At 48.2% G+C, this 18,115-nt stretch overlaps 1 protein-coding gene across 1 annotated transcript in view; it reads right to left on the bottom strand.

Annotated features, from left to right (window-relative positions):
• Nucleotides 1–17,054, bottom strand: part of LRRC3B (leucine rich repeat containing 3B) — a 95,014-nt gene extending 77,960 nt beyond the window's left edge. The window contains exon 1 of the mRNA XM_081234215.1: nucleotides 16,863–17,054. The gene's annotated coding sequence lies outside the window, so the exon portion shown is untranslated. The remainder of the gene's footprint in view (nucleotides 1–16,862) is intronic.
• Nucleotides 17,055–18,115: the final 1,061 nt, after the last annotated feature.

Below are 18,115 nucleotides of genomic sequence, written 5' to 3'. Positions count from 1 at the left end.
CCTGAACCTTCCTTCTAGGAGGCAGAAGCCATAGGATGCCCCTGGATGGAGGGATCAATAGCCCTAAGAAAAGGCCCTTTGGGGAGGGGATCATATGAAAGATTCTAAAGAAAAGATCAGGAGCTTCTGGAAAAATACTGGATTAACAAAAAGACTAATAGGACTGATTCACAGAAAGGACAGACAACTGCAAAGACAAGCCTCTCTCCATAATTTTGCCAATGAGTTTTGACTATCGGCTTGGTGCCTATGGATTTCTCTCCAGTGGTATCCCATACAGTTGTTTTTTTTTAATTTTTATTGGAGTATAGTTAATTTACAATGTTGTATTAGTTTCCAGTGTACAGCAAAGTGACTCAGTTATACATGTACATATATCCACTTTTTTTAGATTCTTTTCCCATATAGGCCATTATAGAGTATTGAGTAGAGTTCCCTGTGCTCTACAGTAGGTCCTACTGTATATATAGCCCCATACAGTCTTGACCTGCACCATCCAGTACGGTAACCAGCAGTCACATGTGGCCACTCAGCCCTGGAAATGGGGCCTGCAAGACTGAGAAGCTAAAGGTTGAATTTTAATGATTTATTTAAAGTTTAAAAACTAATTATCGGGGCTTCCCTGGTGGTGCAGTGGTTGAGAATCTGCCTGCCAATGCAGGGGACACGGGTTCGAGCCCTGGTCTGGGAAGATCCCACATGCCACGGAACAACGGGGCCCGTGAGCCACAATTACTGAGCCTGCGCATCTGGAGCCTGTGCTCCGCAATAAGAGAGGCCGCGATACTGAGAGGCCTGCACACCGCGATGAAGAGTGGCCCCCACTTGCTACAACTAGAGAAAGCCCTCACACAGAAACAAAGACCCAGCACAGCCATAAATAAATAAATAAATAAATAGAATAAAAACTAATACTCATTCAGTTATTGGAAAACGTTTAAGTATATTTGCTACAAGTTGGATACATAAATCTGATTTTTCAACAGTACATTTTATGAAATCTAAACATAGGTCAAGTGTTTCTGATGAAAATTCAGTGTCCAAAGTGCAATGTGCTGTGGGTATAAAATACACACGAGATTTCAAAGACTCGGTGTGGAAAACATTTAATAAATTTTAATTTTGTTTTAAGTTTAAATGATACTTTTGGAGATACTGGGTTAAGTAAAATATATTATTCAAACTAATTTCACCTTTTTCTTTTTATATGTGTAGTGTAGCTACTTGAAAGCTGAAATTGCATAGGTAGCTAGCATTATGCTTCTGCTGGACAGTGCAGTTCTAGTCACGACTGTATAAACTGTGACACTGAATATTGTCACTAAATATTTTGAAACCGTCTTGGAACGTTACTCTATAGAGTGAAGTGCGTGTATAAAGTTGTCACCCCAGAGGACCAAAGGCTGACTCCAAAGATGTTATTATTTTAGAAACACAGCCTTTTCTGGATCTCATCCCTACCCCACCTCCATCTGTGATGGAGCAGCCTTCAGGGTAGCTGGCGAGTCCCCTCTGAAAAGAAGCCTTGGGATTTTCAAGTCCCAACCTGGTGTCTACACACCTTGATCACCCTCTGCATTCAACAGCCTTACTTCAAACAACTTTGGCTTATTTCAAACCACCCCAAAACAGTTTAAGAATTAACAGTGATGAAAATATTCAAAATATTATACTTCCCGCTCTCAAAGAAGACCCAACACTATTTTAGATCAAATCAATGGCCTGTCTCTCTGAAGGGACCAGTTATGAGGCCAGCCACGCTCCTTAGCCATGTTTGTTAAATAAACTACCAAACAGAAAATGACACTCTTTTATAATCCCTTCTAATGGGTCTCATCCATCTGAAAACTGCTTTGTTTGTTATCAGGTGTTTACTCACACCTTGAGACAGAGGTTTTTAACTCAGGTCCATGCCCTACCCCTCCTTATATTGTGGCCCTACCTAGAATACAAGGAATCCACAACCGTGGAAGGTCTTTTCTGATTTTTTTTCTCCACTGATCTCCAACGGGAATTTAGCACTTCCTTCAAATTTCAAGGCAAGCAACAAACTACATTAGTATTATCGGTACCTGTGACATGAGCAGTAAAAAAATCACACCTTTTTTCCACATGACAACACAGTTGTTCCAGAAATCCTGAAATATCGTTTATGTGCATGATAACTTTATGGTAGTTAATTCTTCCTGACTATAGCCCCTCATACTATACAGAGGTAACTCTTAGTCAATTTCTAATCTGGTCATCGTTCAGCTACAAAACAGGGAAGGTGCATTCTCCACCTAGCGACCAGACAACTAGGATGCTTTATAGTCTTACGTATCTACACTTGCTTGTCCTTCATGAATACGTGGGAAGAAATCAGCCATTTAAATTATTTGTTGGAGTTTCGCAAAACGGGACCGTTCAAATGAGAATTTTTAATCCTTCATAAGTTAACACTGCCTTTTGAAATATGAGAGGCATGTGGGCTGCAAGTCTATAACAGGCAAGTTCAGACACATCTGATGGTTAAGCTAACTATTAAAGTGTGTTATTTAAAGTAATTTTTAAAATATTGTTGACAGATTGGGCAGTGATATAGGTCATGCATACATTTGTAAGCTCTGTGAAAATCAGTGTGTTTGTGTACTTTTTTTGTTCTTTGGAATCCTACATATTTTTTACATTTAAAAATATTTTTTACATTTTATTTAAACAAATTAAAAATATTAATTTTAATATTAATATTTATTAATATTTTACATTTTATTTAAACAAATATTAATTTGTTTAAGTAAAATTTTAAAAAAATAAGAAGAGATACATAGGTTTCACTAGACTGCCAAAAGGATACATAGCAGGAAAAATGGTTAAAACCCCCTGACCTAAGCATTACATTATTAATCCAGGACTCTGAATATCCATGTGTTTTTTAACTAGAGGCACCTGTATCTAGTAGAATCCACAAAGTTACCTAGCACCCGTCAGGTAACACTCACACTGCCTACTCCACCCACAAGTGAGTAGCAGAGAGTCTCTCTGTATTTCTGTCTCTATTCTTGTCAGCACACAGATAAGGTGGAGAAAGGAACATTGCTTCTTAAAGAAGTAATGGTGCACAGCTTCACCTGAGAAAGCCCTGGAAGCTGATGATGATTTAGAGTTTTTGGAGCTTGGGAGGCAAACAGTAACTACCTAGTAACTCAATAAAATGCCATAAATTTTCCTGAGAAACCAGTTGGCTCTTCCACCTTCAATATGAAATGTGAATTAAAATTTTACCTGTTATTTCCAAAGCTATTTCCCTCCATCCATCGAGTACAACACAAATGTATATTTAGAAACGGCACAGCCCTTGCCAATTAAAAAGAAAGTTATGCGGGATAGTAGTAAAACCAGGCTAGGCAGAAGACAGTGACACGTATGGGAGACCCACGTGTCTCAGCACTGTTGTCCCAACATTTAGAAAACACCCCTGGCATGAAAACAACGCTGTCGCTTTTAGAAATTTTATTGTTTTTTTTTTTTTTAAACACCAAAACCAAGATTCAGCCACAATTTAACACTGTCAATACTTATTCTTCATTATACAACTGGCACGCCAACTGTTACCTAAGCACGTCAGACTCTTCAAATCCCACACCCACACATTCTTAACTCATCTGCACCCAGATATGAAGAAAGATGAATCGCATCTTAAGGAAACAGTATTTCCATTCTCAAATTGCAAAACCCATAGAGCAAAGTCCTCCTCATGTCTGAAGGATCTCTCAGAGGAACAAGAAAGACCCCGAAAGCCATGATTTTGTCAGAAAAAAATCACTTCCTTCTATGGCAACCTGCCTATTGGGTATTTAAAATAAAAAAGGACCTCACAAGTCCTTTCCAATGTTGAGGTTCTATGATTCATTTATAAAGAAATGACTTTTCTTTGTTATTTTACTAAAATTAAGTTAATTATGGTTTTTTGGTAGGCCAGCAGCTCAACTCAGCATCTCTTTACGGAGAATTGCTCCAGGACACCCTATGTGGGGTGAACTAGTAAAAAGTTCAGGGTGTTAACAGCTTCTTCTCTAGAAGAATTTATGTTTCCTTCATCTCCAAACCACAGTTGCAGGAAATTTCCAACACTCAAATTAACTGTTTTCTAAATGTTTGTTTATAAATTGGACATTTCCCACTCCATTCATTAGTGTTCACTCATTCTTTCATTCAACAAGAAGTTACTGAGTGCCTACTAAGTGCCAGGCTGATGGTAAGCATCAGATACCATGGTATGAAAAAGGCACATCTTTGCCCAGATATGTTTCACAAGGTGGCTAGGTGCCAGGCTAAGTTATAGTAACCTCCTATATTAGTCATCTCAGGCTGCCTGTTAATTTTGTTATAAATTCCATAGACCGGGGGCAACAGGAATTTATTTCTCTCAGTTCTAGTGACTGGAGTCCAAGATCAAGGTGCCAGCATGGTTGGGGTCTGATGAGGGCCCTCTCCTTGGGTTACAGAAGGTCATGCTCTTGCTGTATCCTGATGTGGCCTTTCCTGGGTGTGTGTGCCTGGAAAAGAGGAAGCAAGCTCTCCAGTGGTGTCTGGCCTTACCCTCCTGACCTGACCCAAACCTAATCACCTCCCAAAGGCCCCATCTCTAAACACCATCACATTAGGGGTTAGGCCTTCAACACCTCCTTCACAGCAAATGTGCTATTTGACCCATAATGTTAACTCAATAAACTTAAGTGTTTCAAATCCACCTCAGAAGAGTAGGACCTTGGTTTCTCTGGGGTTTGGTTCCTGAAGTGGTTGGTATGGCACAGGACCCCAGACACCAGCAGGGGGTGAGAGCTACAGCAGCACCAGACACCTCAGTCCTGAGGGCCCAGGGGGCTTAGGGCTTGGAAGCAAGTGAGACAGACTCCGAGGCTCAGATCAGCTCCTGGAGCAGAAGTGGTAGGAGCTCTACAGTGTAGGCCAGAATCCAGATCTGATGTGCTTTTTTTTTTTTTTTTTTTGCAGTACGCGGGCCTCTCACTGCTGTGGCCTCTCCTGTTGCAGAGCAACAGGCTCCGGATGCGCAGGCTCAGCGGCCATGGCTCACGGGCCCAGCCGCTCTGTGGCACGTGGGATCTTCCCGGACCAGGGCATGAACCCACGTCCCCTGCATCAGCAGGCGGACTCTCAACCACTGCGCCACCAGGGAAGCCCTCTGATGTGCTTTTGTAAGTCAGGTGTCCTTACTCCAAAGCCTGCCTGCAACTCCAAAGCTTCTCGTGATCAAGTTCAATCAGGCAATACAAGGAAACAAATACAGATAACCCCAAATCAGAATAACACCAGGATTCAATGTATTATAATCACAAAGCTGCAATTACAGAGTGCTTTTCATCAGGCCTGATGAAGCAGGCTGCTGGCCTAGCCACCTCTCTACTTCACGGAAGCCGGCATCCACCAAGCTCCCTCAACTAGAAATAATTCCACTCTTCTAAGGTTTGACCATTTTCTTAAAACCTGCTCGATCAAAGCCAGCCTGGAATGGAAAGCACTCAAAAGAGGGGAAATTTCGGGCTTCCCTGGTGGCGCAGTGGTTAAGAATCTGCCTGCCAATGCAGGGAACACGGGTTCGAGCCCTGGTCTGGGAAGATCCCACATGCCGCGGAGCAGCTAGGCCCATGCGCCACAACTACTGAGCCTGCGCGTCTGGAGCTTGTGCTCCACAACAAGAGAGGCCGCGACAGTGAGAGGCCCGCGCACTGTGGTGAAGAGTGGCCCCCGCTCGCCGCAACAAGAGAAAGCCCACGCACAGAAATGAAGACTGAACACAGCCAAATAAATAAATAAAATTTTTTTTAAAAAAAAGAGGAGAAATTTCACAAATGTAAGTGCAGATCTTGACAGGACCCTGACTAACACCTAGCATGGCTGACTGCTTCTCAGAGAATCTCCCCCGCCTCGAAGGAACAATCAACATACCCCACATAGAAGTTGAGTGCACCTTTTCCCCAGGATCTTAAATCCAAGCAGAAGCAATCAATCGCTCTCAGCTGGATCTGTGACATCCAGCCTTCCAAAATGGAATGTCAAGCTCCTTGTGATGTTTTTAACAGAACGAAGGGGAAAAAAAAATACTCCTACATTTCTCTTCCCCCATCTATTGTTAAAATTAAAAAGGCAGGTAAGGCTATCCGGGTATCTTTGGGTGACTGTGATCAGGCTTGGGCTCTACTGAGTGGACATCTTTGCCACAGTCCATGGGGTCTGGGAAAAATTCTAACATGTGTCGGGTTCTTTGCAAGGGCTTTTATCTCCATAAGCCAAAAGGTTCTTTGTGGCAAGGCCTTTTGGCAGAAAACCAGGGCTCTGAGACCTTGAGGCACTCTCACCTGTGGGCCACACAGCGCCCATTCGAAGTCAGGTATTCAACTGCAGACCTTATCCTGGCACAGCTTGAGGACCTAGAATCCCATTCTCCCACAGGAGACTGGATATAGCCTCTGGATAGGCTTCGTTTTGTTAATTTTGTTTATTTTTTGATTGAATGCGTTCTGCCATTAACCATTACCATTACGAGCTTTCACATACAAATCTGGATGTCTGACATTTTTTTGGCAAATCGGAAGCTCAGACCCGCACCGCTGCAGGCAACAGAAAGGCAGAGCTAAGAGGAGACCGCAGCTGACTTCCCGGTGGGTGTTACCATAACCCAGATATGATCAGAGCCCCTCTCCCTCCACGCTCTCACGCTCAGCTACACAGAGACTTAACAGACCACGTGGTTCCCTCGGGTGTGCAGGTGCTCACGTGACTCTGTTCCTCCTGAGATGCCTCTGTCCGTCTGGCCAGTTTGGTGGGTTTTTGCCATCTGTCTCTCAGGATTCAGTTTAAATGCCGCTGGCTCCATGAAGTCCATTCTGATATGCCTGGAAGAACTAACCAGGCTTTGCTCAAGGCTCTTAAACCTTGTCTTGTGCTTGTTTTGTTGAACCTCTCTTCCTACGTGCAATATTCAGTGCCAGGTACAGAGCAAGCGATCTATGATGTTGTGATCAATACTAGAAACAAAGACTTTTTTGTGTGTGTGGTATGCAGGCCTCTCACTGTTGTGGCCTCTCCCATTGCGGAGCACAGGCTCAGGACACGCAGGCTCAGCGGCCATGGCTCACAGGCCCAGCTGCTCCGCGGCATGTGGGATCTTTCCGGACCGGGGCACGAACCCGTGTCCCCTGCATCAGCAGGCGGACTCTCAACCACTGCACCACCAGGGAAGCCCGAAACAAAGACTTTTAAATAGTACTTATCATGTACTATTCACAGTACCTTAGACGTATTAACTCATTTAAGCCTCACAACGACCAATGATTATATCCATTTTACGTAAAGAAAACTGAGGCATGTTAAAAGTTAGGAAGTTCTGCCAGATTCACTCACTCAACTATGAAGGGGCAGAATAGGGATGAGAACGGAGTCTGGCAACCTCTGGATGAGAAGGTGGAGGGACACTTAGAAGGAAGGGAGGGAGGGAAAGAAGAAGGGAAAGCGAGAGAGAAGGAAAGAAAGACAGATGAGCCGTCGGCAGTCCGGAAGAGCAGATGGAGAGATGGGAAAGAGAAGCTTTTGTGGCAGGAAGTGCAAGTCTTTGGGCGAGGCAGGGGCAGTGGTGTGTGCCAGTCAAGTTTTAACAAGAGACTCTCTGGGAACACAGCACTGCTTTATAATGCTTGTCAGTTTCTGTGGTGTAGATGCCCCTGCCATAGCTGATTTCAGGCTGCCAGGTGGCATCACCAAGGGCAGAGTTTCAGAGAAGAAGTGAGAAGCCTTGTCACTGCTAACTAGTACGAACACACCAGGGCGTAGGTGTGCCCAGGAAAATGACAGATGGAGAGACAGGCAGGACCAGGTGACGAAGGACCTATTCAACCATCATAAGGATGTAATCCTCCTGGAGACGACCAGGAGTAATTGAAAAGTGTTTAGCAGGGAGTGACATGATTACATGGTTATAAAGAGTTAGACACAGATGAACACAGTCAAAATTTTAGGAACTCATCTTCCCTCCATCTTTCCTGAGCAATTATTATTGTTGCAAAAGGAAACTTATCAGTTGGTCCACTCCTTTCCTACTCTACCCCTTTGCCTCCTGGTACTCTTCCCACCCCCATCCCCTCACTCTAGTCACAGACCCTAAGGATGGCGGAGTGTCTCCATCTGTCATCGTTGGATCTGTGGTATGTAAGGTCTGGAAGCCCTAAGCAAGAAAGTGAGCCTGGACCTGCTTAAAGAGGAAGGCCAGCGAATGGAGTATAAATAAAACAATGCCCTTGCAGACCACTGCACTGGAAGGGGCTTTAGAAACCATCTAGCTTCCAAGCGTCCTCTGTCTGAGGAAGGGGCGCAGAGGGCAGTCATCCTAACCAGCCCATCACCACCAAGCTGGTTAGGGCCAAAGCTGGTTGCCTGGCTCCTGATCAAATACTCTACATGCACATAAAGACAAGGCTCCTGAGATGCTGCATCCCCCCTGCAGAGTCAAAGGCTTTCTTAGAAGAGACTTTTTTTCTACTAAGCAGGTTCCACTTCACCAGTCGGTACAGACAGACGCAGGGCAATCCCCAGGCTCAGGGACCTGCTGTCATCTTCCCCCAGCACAGGACAGTATGAGCCACGTGCTTAGGGAACACTCCGTGACCTCAGTCCGTCTCCGTCACTCGAGGCCTTATGATCCAGTTTAAGAATTCTCCAGATCCTGGCCTCTTCCCATGGGTCTCCATCCACCTGCCCGCACCGAGGCCACTTCCTGATAAGTAAGAAGTGGGTAGGGACAGGAAGAGAACCTTGAAAAGCCATTGTGGCAGCTCTGCTTTGAAAAAAAAAAAAACGTTGGGAGAAGTTGAAACTGTGGGCTGAAATGCACTGTAGTCTAATAATTCAACCTCACTTCAGGAGAAATTGGCCGAGGCTTCAGGACATGAAGCCAAGGCAGCCAGTGGGAAATGAAATGCAGGCCAGTGTTCACCCAGCCAGGAGCCAGAAGCTGCGGCTGCTCCAAGGAAGCCCATTTTCCAGTTCTCACAAAGGCATCCCATCGTCCAGCTGTGGCCCTGACATGTGGCTTCTTTCACCTAGAGTTGTTCTCCACTTCCCAATGCCCATCAGTATCTACAAGGATGACCCCTAGGAATAGGGCAGATGATGCCAATTCCTTGGGCCAGAGAAGTGAAAACTGATCTGGGAAGAGAGACCCCAAGGAGGTCTCCACAGCTGAGGGACCCTGTGCTACAATTTGCCCAGGCCCATCCCAGTTCACACCCACTTCTTAGAGGAACAACTATACTCCCTTTCATTCTCAGAAGTATCCCGGTCATGAATGATATGGTCACCCCAGTCGCAGAGCTCCAAGGCATCTATCAACAGGATTCAAGCAATCCAGGAACCCGAAGGGGACAATAGTCATGAATTCGTTTACTAATGTTGAACTACAATTTAGCGTTTCACTCTATTATAAATGCAGGCCACAAACCTTAAGCACAGTACCGGGACCGGTGATGTTGCCACCCAAACATACAGATGGGATGTTTTCCTATCACGGTGCAGGTCTACAGTCACCCACAGCAGCATTATGCTCATCCCACTGGTCCACCATCAGATCTTGTTGTGCGTACACTAGTAGGTCACAATGGTTTATACAGCTTGTGTTATAATCTTATGTATTGCCATTTATATATCTAAACACATCATTCTAGGATCCCTAAATGACCCTAGACTGCCAAAGGGCACCATGGCATAAATAAGATTAAGAGCCCTTGGCCTGGTGATGGAGAAGCCACATTAACCAAGGACAGGGAGTGTGGGAAAGACAGCCTGCCCTCTGGCTGAGGTCTCAGCTTGCCTTTGGGTTGATCTAGACCTTGAGGAATTATTTAGGTGCATTATTAATAACCTGTACACCTCTTCTTCAGGCCTTTATCACACCCATTAGCTTTCTTCATCTTCTCTTATTTTTATGCCCTTTTTCTTATCCTTTAGATTTGGCTTTTACCAAGTATCTCTCAGTCTTCCTGTATTAACCGCTGGGCCCCCTTCCTTTGGGTGGCCCATTTCCCCTGATGCTTGCCCCTCCTACCCCCTTTCTCTCCTACCCGCCCCCCCTCCACTGCTTCTCTGTGGCCTCTCTCCTGGGCCTCCTGACCTGGCTGGCTCTCACCCATCCCTCTCTCATGAGTTTTGTAGCAGATGCTTTGAGCACCAAGAGTCTACATTATACCTTTCATTAGGGAAGGGTATTAATTTTGTTGGTAGGAAGGGTTTTTGAGAAGCAACTAAAAAACGGACCGACCACCCAAATAAATGACTACAAAACACTCCATGGCAGGAGATGACGCGACTTTGCCAACCCAAGCTTAAATATAATCTGTAGGAAGAATGGAAAACATTCCTGCTTGGTAATTGCTCATGACCAGATGTCTAGGGAAGGTCAGCAAGCTGGACCAGGATCCTTCTCAGAGCATAAATTCCCAGTGTAGCCAAGGAAGGGATACTGCTTAGTCACTGCTACCAGGGTGAGCCCTCTGTATGCAGGCCTATGCAAGGACTGCTTTTCTAGACCAGAACTGAGGTTAAAAAACTAGAGGGGAAGCCAGGACCTTTGCGCTTTAGTTCTGGACAAATATACAAGTGCCCTGTGCCTTCTTCCTGCTACTACCAGGGGAAATATTTGTCCAGCTGTCTCTGCCAGCAAGGTACTGATTATTTACATGCAGAATGAAAATTCTATCAGTGACCTAAAAAGAAAAAAAAAAAGAAGAGAAGGAAACCAATCTAAATTTGTATTATTCCATGCTTGAGAATGACTCACAATATTTTATTTTTTATATTTGTTTTCCATTTTACTTCTAATAAAAGGCACAGGGCTCCCCTGGTGACACAGTGGTTAAGAATCTGCCTGCCAATGCAGGGGACACGGGTTCCATCCCTGGTCCGGGAAGATCCCACATGATGCAGAGCAACTAAGTCCGTGCTCCACAACTACTGAGCCCACGTGCCTAGAGCCCGTGCTCCGCAACAAGAGAAGCCACCACAATGAGAAGCCCGTGCATCGCAACGAAGAGTAGCCCCCGCTCGCCACAACTAGAGAAGGCCCGTGTGCAGAAACGAAGACCCAGCACAGCCAAAAATAAATAAATTAAATAAATTTGTTAAAAAGGCATAAATCCTTTTTCAAAAAGTGTCTTAAATCCTTTTTCAAAAACGGTCACTGGACAAGTATTAACATAAAAAGCAGCTCAGAGAGCTTAGGAGAAATTGAAACCATAAATTTTATAAACTTATCTATCTGTTAATTTATCCTCTGAAGGAGAAAAATCTTGGTTTTATCCAGGTGGTTCTTTTTCAATATGTATTCTTTTCTTTTCTTTTTTTAATGAATTATACAGCCCTTACTCTTAGCTTATTCACTTTGGGAAAATATGTTCCAGGACGGTCAGCTCTTGAGAAGGTTGCAGACTTCATTCTTATATCAAATGGTCATTTCGTATGTCATGTTGTGATGTATTAATTCACCAGGTTTTTACAAAGCACAGGTAGGTAGATACTAGTATGGCAGGTACAAGGGCTGCCATCATGGTTCCCAATCACTTGTAGAATAAAGCTCATGGAAGCCACAATCTGAAGATAAAATACTAACTCTATTAATCCTATGGGTTATTCAAATCTAAACATAGATTAAGATATTATGTTTTAATTTAAAATAAAATCCATGAGGGAATAGCTTCTCAGGTTCTACTTGCTTATGTTTTCTTTTTCTTTTCTTCCCCCTGCTGTCCTCTTCAAATTCCACAGATCCTTATTATTTGGCTTCTCTTGTTATTAAAAATTGGTCAAGTTCAGATGCTCTGGTTCTTGCTTCTCTTTTATTTTTAAGTATCTCACCAAAACCAAAAATTTTATCAATGCTTCTAACTGTGTATTGCATACAAATATTTATTCATTGTGTTCTGAATTAAAAGGTTTCTTTTTTTTAATAACCTTTTCCCAGAGCCTGTTGCTTAATAATAATTGTTATTCTGTCAGCAAACTTGTGTTTATATGATCTAAGATAAATACACCCCTAACCAATTGCCCCATTAGAAGTGTTATGTGGGCCACACAGGAATGTGTAAGTAAGTAAGTAGAGGGGGTATGGACCACACACGTGGGATAAGGATACAGCTAACTCCCTGACACCCCTGAAAAGCTAGGAATTGGAAACCAGGATGTCTGCCCAGGTGCAGAAGAATTCTTTTTCCTGAGGTTCCCAAAAAAGAAACCATTTCTCTGGGATGTTGTCACACCTGATTTCAACACTACATCTTTTATTCTCTAACACCGCAGTAATCCAACTAAAGCCGTATCCCCACCTTCAGAAGATCACCCTTCTGGGATGATCTGAGGTTCAGGGCTCTCCCTGAGGACTGGGGCATCTGTGCATATTTTCTCCTCCTTACATAAAAACAGTATGCGTTTCTAATGAATTCTCTAGAAAGTGAATGCTTCCCCTGAGATAACTGAGGACACTGGGATTCAGATCAGTCAACCCAACATGGATGGCGGACTGAGGAGGTGGGTAGGAGGGGAAGGGGGGAAGGACAGCATCTCTCAGTGCAGGCTCTCCGGGGTCATCTCTGCCACCCCAAGGCCCTTCATCAGCCAAGCCTCCTTTCCATCCCGAGGGCCTCTGCCCTGGTTTAGCACAGCATCAGGGATGGGAATCTTGTTCCAGGTGACATAAAAGGCACCAAATTTCCACCCTGCGCCTGTAACTCTTAGCTACCGCCCACCTCCCAAACACACACACACAATGTGACTCTGAGAAACAGGCTTTCCCAATCCCCCTCTCTGTTTACTGACTTTTTGTTGGTTCAGCTCCAGGGGAAGAACATCCTAGTATTGTAGCTACAGAGAAAAGACATGGGATGCTCTTAGAAATCAGAATTCTGTCCTACAAGAATGCCTAGGGGCATATAGAATCCCTAAACTGCTAGAGAAAGTCCCCTTTGTTAAAGGGACTCAGGGAGTGAGAAAAGGACAAAGCATTATTTTCCCCTTTCTGAGCCTCAAGTATGTCCACTAGAAAGACGTGATTTTGCCTCAAATTGACATCGGCCTAAAGTTTAACCCAATGGTCAGAAATCCCGAAGAAATAACGCCAAATCATCTCATTGCATGCAAAAGGATTTTTCCCTCTGAGGTCCAACATTTTCTTATTTTCACAAATAATTGGGTTTGGGGAAGGACAGAGCCACTGAACTTGACAGAAGGCCTTGGCTAAAATGGTTGAGAATCCATTAAATTTTATTTAGAATCATCCAAAGGGTTGCATGGTTAGTTAATTTTTTTATTGGAAGGCTTAGCAATAGCATACTGCAATGTTTGACAAAAGACACATTTGTGGTGGTTTATCTACTATATGATAGCAGCTTTTTCTGGTTATGTAGATGGAGGCATTTATGAGAAATTAGCAAATCGGTCTACTTTTTAAATAAACAAGCGTTTCCATAATTAAATTTTCATGAATTAATTTTAAGATGCTGAAAAACAGCCACAGTGAACCTAATCTATACATGCATAAACAGAGCTTACTTTGACCATGGGTCAGAAGACAGTGGTTCTAGTACTAGTGGTACTGGAAACACACGGTGTGGCCTTGACCACATCAAGAAGGCCCCTCCTGGCTTCTGGATTGGGAAGGGTGATATCTGAGCCGACTCTAATATTCTGTGATTCAATCACTAGAAAGGGACTCATTTGCAGAATACTGTGTCTACAGTGTGTGCCCCTAGAGCAGAGCCCTGCTCACATTCGGATTCCCCTTCCATTTCTCCTCACGTTTACAAAGGCAATGTCCTCCAAAAGATTCAGAAAAGAAATCCAGTGCCAGCAGCCAATTCCCTAAATCTGCTTCCGGTGCCAGGATCCCATCCTCTGGAGGTGCGCCCCATGGGGCTCTGAGGGGGGATATGCACCATCCGTCTCCCCAGGGTCACAGCTACAGAGTCCTCCAGTGCAAGGATGGCACTGCCAGCATGGCCTGGGGTTTGAGTAGAAAACGGGGGGCCTCACCCATGCTTCCCTGGGACAAAGGTTCTTTGGTACCAAATGGGGTTCAAAGAAGGGGACACACCAGTGTTCTCTACCCACAAGCCTAACCAGTCCCACCACTAACTGGCTGGGTGACAATGAGCAAAGAAATTCATTTCTCCATGGCTTAGTTTCCCCACCAATAAAATGGGAGTAATAACTACCTTCCAGGGTTGTTGTGAGGATTAGTGCCCATGAATGAAATCTTTAGAGCCTGGCACAGAGTAAATGCGAGTGCTGATGGTTATTATTACTACCTGTCGCCCCAGAATAGCTCAGCAACCTAAAAAAAAACAAAAAACAAAAAACACCTTGGTGTGGATTTTAAGTCTTCCTTCAAGAGTTGCCAAGGGACACCTTCCAATCTGTTTCTACAGGCAAAGCAAGTGACCCGAGCACAAAACCAGGCGACAAGCACCCAGAAAGAAACAGGTCCTGGGGTGTCCAAAGCTCAGTGGTGCCGAGTGAGGGACTTAATTCTGGGATCCTACCTCAGTTATCCAGGGAATTCGGAGGAGGCCAACGCTCTATCCCCCTCGACGCCTGGCCCGGGAGGGTGTGGAGTTTGCGCTCAGCAGGTGCACCCCAGCCTGTTCCGAGGGCATCCCCTGTCCGCTGCCTGGGACTCTGGAGCTTGCTGTGGGGAGACAGGGAGCTCGCGGCTGCAGAGGGGGCCGGATGGGAGTGACCGAACTCAGGATTCCTCCGGAGCCCTGGCCAGTCGACGTCTCTTCCGGAAGGGTCTGGCCAGGGCGTAGGGCCCAGAAAAGGGGACTGCGCTGAGCTCTGCTTTCTCCCAGCTCGGGTCCGGAGAGCAGAAGATGTCCGCAGGGCAACCGCAGAGCCTGTGGTGCCCCTCAAAGCCTGCACGTGGGAGAGCTGCACAGGCAGGACCGGAGGGATTTACGGGGCTCCTGACCTACGCAACCTCCAAATTCGCCTCCTATGGAGCCGGGAGGAACCAACCGGGAATTGATTTCTCAGTCCAAGGCGCCACTTTGAGAGAGGCGTGCACCTCCTCAGAGAGAGAAGGGTTAAATGAGGTGCCTCCAGGCCTTTGACAGCCCGGGGTGTTCCCCGCCAGCATCAGTGGATCCCAGGGACTGCCCTTGCCTCGCCACAGCAGTCTAGGCCCCCTTCCAGATTGCTAGGGTGCAAAGGAGGAAAGCGCCTCGCCTTTCCGCATCCGCCAAAGCGTCTGCAACAACCAGAGGATCTACCTGGGGGGCTGAGAGGTGGGCAGACGCACCTCTGCCTGGGGCCCCGGGTCTGGGAACCAGGCCTCCCCTCACCCGATGCCCACACTCCTTAGCCCAGCGCCATGCGTTTCGCAGCACGCCCTCCCGTGCCGCGCTCCCGAGCCTCCCGGGCGTCTGGGGCTCCCCGGGTCCCTCTCTCCGCCCAGGTGCGAGGTGGGGAGGGGCGGGAGAGGGGGCGGGGGCTCCCACTGCAGCCTCCGCCCCCTGCGCTGTCCTCCAACCAGTTGGGACCGAGGTCTACTCGCCAGGCGCTGGGATTCTCCCCAACCCACCACCCAAGCCTGCCGCCGGAGTTCCGGAATCCCCTTCCCACCCTGCGGCCGTGGAAACATCCCTAACTCCCCGGCGCGGGGCAGGGAGGGTGGGCGTGGGAAGTGGAAGGGTGTGGAAGCCGGTGTCGGAGAAAGGAGGGGACACGGGGGTCCTCTTCGAGCAGGGAAAAGCTCCCCTGGTCCCTGATCTGACCACTCAGTCACCGCCCAAGACGCCAACGTACACAGAATCGGGAGGTCTGTTTCTCCCGGGGAGAAAGGTCGCCCCATCCCAGGCACCCAGAAGGCTGCCTTCCCAAGGCCGCCGGGGCCCGGCATTCCAGGGCTCGGGTCTGCCCCTCTGCGTTTCTCAGGTATCAACCCCTCCGCTATCTGTCTGTACGCACCCGCCCCCCACCCCCACCCCAGCTCAAATTCCTTTTCCTCCACGTCTGAAGGCGGCTCGGGGCCGGCCCCTCGCCCCCTTTAGCAGAGCCTTTTGGTCCCACCCTCAACCAGATCCGTCCCCATCCTCAGCTTCCTCCCCCGCCTCACCAGCACCCTGTCCCTCCCCTAACCACTTACTTCACCCACCCGCAGCTGCACTTGCCTTCCCACGGCGCACAGCCTCGAGCCACTCCAGGGGGTTCATTCCCGAGCTGGAGGTGGCAAATGGAAGAGCGGGCCGACCCCCGCCGCGCCGGACGGAGCCCCAGGGGCGGGGGCAGCCTTCCCCCACGTCCCACCTATACTACCTCTCCATCTCCGCTCCCACTCAACCCCTACAGGCAGGATCAGCCCCGCTGGGTCCCAAACCCTCGCCTCTCTAGCGGGAGCTGCAGGGAGCGAAAAGTCGACGGGCAAGAACGCACGGAGAAACAGGCAGATGCCTGGGGCGAGGGGAGGCTCGGGGTGGGGTGGGGGGAGGAGTGGGGGAAGGGCGCAAGCGAGAACTGGACGCGCAACTTGTACCGCACTGGCTGAGCAGCACGCAGGGAGGGGGCACAAAAGTTTGCAGACTGTTGCACTGCAGCCAGCGGCACGCGAGCAAAGAGGGTAGACCACCTACCCCCGCCCCCAACTCGCCAGGAGGGGATCTCTCCAAGGACCTGCGCCAGGGAACCGGGATGGGGGGGGTGGCTGGACAAGGCTCAGAAATGGGGTGATAATTGTCCTCTACCGGTGCCGGGAGGGATGGCCTAGGCGCCCGGGCCGAGGGGACGATGCCGCGCTTCGCGAAAAGCAACAGGCGGCTGCACCTTACCTTGCGCCGGTCCGCGGCCAGGGTGGCTGCTCCATCCTCGCACCGCAGGGAGCACTGCCAGACCCGCAGCAGCCGCCGTCCCCACACGACTGCCAGCGGGGCTGCCGGCCTCGGACCCGGCCGGCCGGGTGGGCTGGTTCTCCCGCGGCGGCTGCGGCGTTGGTGCGCGGGACGCGGGCGGTGCGTGGCTGGGCCGCTGTCCTCCGGCGCCTCCGCCGAGAGAGGGTGCGGCCCCGGGCGGCCGCGCCGGGAGGCACCGCTGGGCTCTCGCCGCTGCGGCGGCCGCTGCAGACCCTGCTCCGGGCCCGGAGCCTCGCCGGAGGAGGAGACAAAGCCGGGAGGGGGCGAAGCGCCGCTCGCCCAGAAACGCTCGGCTCAGTCGCTAGAGGGGAATCGCCTCCAGACCCGGGCCGGGGAGGAGGGAGGAGGGGACTGCAAAAGCTGCAGGGGACGAACGTGACCGCCGGAGCCAGCCTCGGCGGCGCGGGCGCCGCTCTCCCGCCTCCCGGGCGGTGGTCCGGGATGGAGAGAGAGGGCGGGGGCTGGGCAATTGATGCGGGGGGAGGGAGCTGAGGTGGGAGTGTTCGCTCGGCCCGCCGCCTTCGCCGCTCTCCCTACCCCCCGGCCCCCCCGCCCCCCGGCAGAGCTCCACTCTCTGGGTACTCCGGGCCGATGCTTTCTCCTGCTTTTCTAACTCTGGAGATCGGAGATGAACCGAGCTGGCAGAGGATGCATAATGTGCTGATAGGGGGATGGTCCTCTAACGGGGAAAAAGGCTGATGCATGAAATCCTTTGGACAAACCATTGCTTACCGGGTGCTAAGTATTGCACTAGGCGATTTTGCGGTAGGGTGAATAAAGTGGGATACCCCCGCCCCGAAGACTACAAGATCAGACCCCGGAATGGTCCCCTGCAGCTCCTGAAGCCCAAAGTTTTGGGACTGAGTCCTGGACCCTGAGCCCTACCCCCAATCAATCCAGTTTCCCAAAGCAGAGGAGGTGTGAGAAATTTCAATTTTTCCTTCCTCTTCCAGGATGAGTTTGAACGTGCAGCCGAAATGGAGTCTATATGTCCCCGAAGAAAGTGTGTGTAAGATTAAAGCAAATTATTGGTTTTCATAATGTTATTGTTTCATGATTTCAATTGTTTATCAGATCTACACCAAAAGAAGAAGAAGAAAAAAAAAAAAGGTCCAGAGGACCCGGCCTTGCCACTGTCTACAGATACAACCTTCTTTTCCACCCCTATCCTC

Source organism: Mesoplodon bidens (genome assembly GCF_964165515.1).
Source record: "Mesoplodon bidens genome assembly, chromosome: 5".
NCBI lineage: Eukaryota > Metazoa > Chordata > Mammalia > Artiodactyla > Ziphiidae > Mesoplodon > Mesoplodon bidens.
Note: the sequence above shows the minus strand (reverse complement) of the source record. Positions and strands in the feature narration are given on the sequence as shown.